Source organism: Apis dorsata, unplaced genomic scaffold (genome assembly GCF_000469605.1).
Source record: "Apis dorsata unplaced genomic scaffold, Apis dorsata 1.3 scaffold_86, whole genome shotgun sequence".
Classification (NCBI taxonomy): domain Eukaryota; kingdom Metazoa; phylum Arthropoda; class Insecta; order Hymenoptera; family Apidae; genus Apis; species Apis dorsata.
The window spans coordinates 4,173-8,595 of NW_006263384.1; positions in this window are offsets into that span (position 1 = coordinate 4,173).

Consider the following 4,423-nt stretch of genomic DNA (forward strand, 5'->3'; position numbering starts at 1 on the left):
CCTCGTGATTAACGCGAGTTTTTCCCTTGCCTTCGCTCGAGAGGAGGATCGAAGAGGAGGAGGAAAGGAGAGGATCGGAGAGGATAAAGAGATAAATTAATACGTGATTAATATTTATCTACTTATCTGTTTCTTAGGAAAGGAAAAAGCCGAGAATGGAGGAGGTTTCTTTTTTTTTGGATGGAATGAAGTTTGGATGAATTATTGGAGCGCGAGGGATGAGTATATGTATCTACTTATTTACTTATTTATTTTTTAAGAAAGGGAAAAATGGAAAAAGTCGAGATTTTTCTTTTTGAATTCTTGGAATAAATTATTGGAAGGACGAAGGGAAAGAGCGAATATTTATTTATTTGTTTCTTAAGAAAGGGAAAAATGGAAAAAGTCGAGATTTTTTTTTTGGAGTGCGAAGGACGAAGAGAAGGAGCGAATATCTATTTATTTGTTTCTTAAGAAAGGGAAAAAGTCGAGAATGGATGGAATAAAGTTTGGATAAATTATTGGAACGCTAGGAATAAGTATATATATTTACTTATTTATTTATCTATTTTTTAAGAAAGGGAAAAAATCGAGAATAGAGATTTTTCTTTTTGAATTCTTGGAATAAATTATTGGAATGCGAAAGACGAAGGGAAGGAGCGAATATCTATTTATTTGTTTCTTAAGAAAGGGAAAAAGTCGAGAATGGAGGAAGTTTCTTTTTTGAATGGAATAAAGTTTGGATAAATTATTGGAGCATGAGGGATGAGTATATGTATCTAATTATTTACTTATTTATTTCTTAAGAAAGGGAAAAATGGAAAAAGTCGAGAATAGAGATTTTTCTTTTTGAATTCTTTTTGGATGGAATAAAGTTTGGATAAATTATTGGAGCGCGAGGGACGAGTATATGTATCTACTTATTTACTTATCTATTTATCTATTTAGAGAAGGTTTCTTTTTGGATTCTTGGGAAGAAATAAAGTTTGGATAAATTATTGGAACATGAAGGACGAAGGAAAGAAACGAATATACGTATCTACTTATTTATTTTTTAAGAAAAATGAAAAAAGTCGAGAATGGAGGAGACTCCTTTTTTGGATTCTTGAGAAGGAATAAAGTTTGGATAAATTATTAGAGCGCGAGGAACAGATATGTATTTACTTATCTACTTATCTATTTCTTAAGAAAGGGAAAAATGGAAAAAGTCGAATGCAGAAAGTTTTTTTTTCTTGATTCTTGGGATGGAATAAAGTTTGGATAAATTATTGGAGCACGAAGGACGAAGGCAAGAGATGAGTATATATATATATATATATCTACTTATCTGTTTCTTAAGAAAGAGAAAAATGGAAAAAGTCGAGAATGGAGGAGTTTTCTTTTCTTGAAATAGAGTAAAGTTTGGATAAATTATTGGAGCGTGACTAAGGGAAAAGTATATATATTTACTTATCTATTTCTTAAGAAAGGAAAAAGTAGAAAAAGTCGAGAATGGAGAAGGTTTCTTTTTGGATTTTTGGGAAAGAATAAAGTTTGGATGAATTATTAGAGTGTGAGGGACGAATATATGTACTATCTATTTATTTACTTGCCTATTTATCTATTTCTTAAGAAAGAGAAAAATGGAGGAGGTCTCTTTTTGGATTCTTGGGAAGGAATAAAGTTTGGATAAATTATTGGAGCGCGAGGGACGAAGGAAAGAGACAAGTATATATATATTTACTTATCTATTTCTTAAGAAAGGAAAAAGTAGAAAAAGTCGAGAATGGAGAATGTTTCTTTTTGGATTCTTGGAAAGGAATAAAGTTTGGATAAATTATTAGAGCGTAAAGGACGAATATATATACTATCTACTTATTTACTTGCCTATTTATCTATTTCTTAAGAAAGAGAAAAATGGAGGAGGTCTCTTTTTGGATTCTTGGGAAGGAATAAAGTTTGGATAAATTATTGGAGCGTAAGGGATGAGTATATGTATCTACTTATTTACTTATTTATTTAGAGAAGGTTTCTTTTTGGAAAGGAATAAAATTTGGATAAATTATTGGAGCGTAAGGGACGAAGGGAAGGAGCGTTCGGATAAGCGTACGCGGGTATCACGCAACGCCCATTACTGTCGCGGACGGTTTCACGTGGAAAACGAGTTACTCATCCCTGGCTGGCGGCAGCCACCGCCTTCTGATCGCAGCCGTCGCGCGCGTGCATGTGAATCATTGCAATTACCCTTCTGCGACACCTTTAGATAGATAAATGAATAGAATCAAAATCTATGTTATCCTAGAAATTTCTATAATCCGAAGTATATTCGCCCTAATTAAACGTCAAGATGTGATTCAAATTATTACCTCTCTTACGAAAAATTCCAAACAGTATGAAAAATTCATTCTTCCAATTCCACCTAAAATCTCGAAACTTCCAACCCCTTGAACCCACGTTTCACGCCGTTTCGTTCGAAATCCACACCTCTCGCCCCCTCAAAAGGAAAGGAAAAAAGAGAAACAAGTTTATCAAAGGAAACAATTACACCTCTATTACCACCACCACCACGACTCTCCACCGCCTCTACCTCCGCACAAACGGATGGAAAAAGTCAGAAGCAGTTCGTTTCGATCGCCGTTTTCGCACTGTACTAACTTCGTCAACGTGCGTTCCATAGGCGGTGGAGCATCATCCCTCTGGATGGAGAAGGACGAAAAAAGGGAGGCCGTGGAAACTGGCCGCCGCGTTCCTGACGCGCAAAGGCCGCGGAGGGAGGGGCGGGGAGAAGCGGGGCTGACGTTAAATTCGGAGAGCGCCGGAGTGGATCCGGCAGCAACAGCGTCAGCGACTCTGCTCCCTCGTTTTCGTTTGCCCGGCGCAGCACCGCCATCCACCAACCCCCTTTGCGTTGCGCTAGCGTGTGCGTGAGCACCGCCTCGTCACGCACATGCTGCAACGACCTTTTGCATCAAAAGCTTTGTTTATGGGCCGAGGAGATTTATAGGCCGCGCGATGGATGCGCGTATGGCGTTATGGCTGTTAGATCTCGGCTAGAAATACTGCGCAACAGTAGCAGAGGGAAGGAGATCCGTCGTCCGTGGGGCGACAGGTAGGATTCTACGAGCTTTCCACAATACATTTCCACCGTTTTCCCCGATAAGTCATTTTCAGAGGCGCCGTTCGAATATCAATATTTTCTTCGATCCAGAGCCAGATTGGTTAGTTTTGATCGTTGCTAGTTGGTCCAAAGGGAGAAGAACAATGGTGAAATTATATAATTGCTTACAGAACTCTTCGTAAAGTATTGAAAAATCGTAATCGAGAATTTTTAATTTTTAATTTTGCCAAAATCAGCTTCTTGATGATTAATTACTTAATTAACTCCAGCGTGTGAAGCTGCTCTTCATAAATGTTATATAAACGTAGTAAGAAGAAGCTCGAGCCGTTGCTTTGAGCTCGATGACAATTTGCATTTGCAAGGATTACTCGAGAAACGGAGGAGAGATCGCGGCAAGTAGAAGGAATTTGCCAATCTATTCGAAAAACCAGTAAATCAACGTAATTAACGTGATCGAAACGTATCACGAATGCAAATCATTTTCAACCGATTTCTAATCGATAGCGAATGAAAAATTTTTCCAGGCGAAAGCAACGTTTCAATCTCAACCGATCGATTATTGAAACGAAAAAGCAATCAAAGAAATTCCTCGTCACAAAAAAAATTAAACAATTCAATATTCCAAACGAACCCACCGAACTAATTTCCTTTTTTAAAAGGGAATCACTTTGAGAACGCAGACGAAACGACACCTCGTTTCGATCCTTACATCGTTTCACGAGATTTCGCGTTTTCGCGAAAACATTCGGCTTGGATTGTCAGTGGCCGGTTGTCGGATCGCGATAAATAAAGTGGCGGGAGAGAGAGCAAGAAGCCGGGAGAGGAGAGGCCGGCGAAGCGAGCGACGGAGGAAACACTTTCAAAGGAAATGCACACCAGCGGACAGAGATTTACGGGGATGATAGAGCGGGCTCGTTTTTATCGTAACGGCGAGACCAACAAAACGCTCGATATCCGCTTGGTGACTGGTCGATGCGCATTTCGCGAGACTCTTGCGAGCATCTCGAGCAACCTCGTCCGCTTCAAGACTTGGATTCCATGACTTCTATGTATTTTAATCCCCTCTTAGGGACAATCCTTTAAATTTTTCTGAAAGAAAGATTTCCATCGAGTGGAAATTTATTTGATAACTCTGTGAAATAATTAATAAGAATTTTGATGATTTTATTATTTTAACACCCTATTCGAAGAAGGATTTCATTTTATTTTTATCTCCTTGTGAAAAAAATATTAAATTCGTTGGAAACATTGAAAATCTATCTTGCTGGAAATTAAGATAGCTTGCCTTAACGACGGTGTAACGTAATGACAGTACAAGATCGTTTACCACGATATATATATATATAT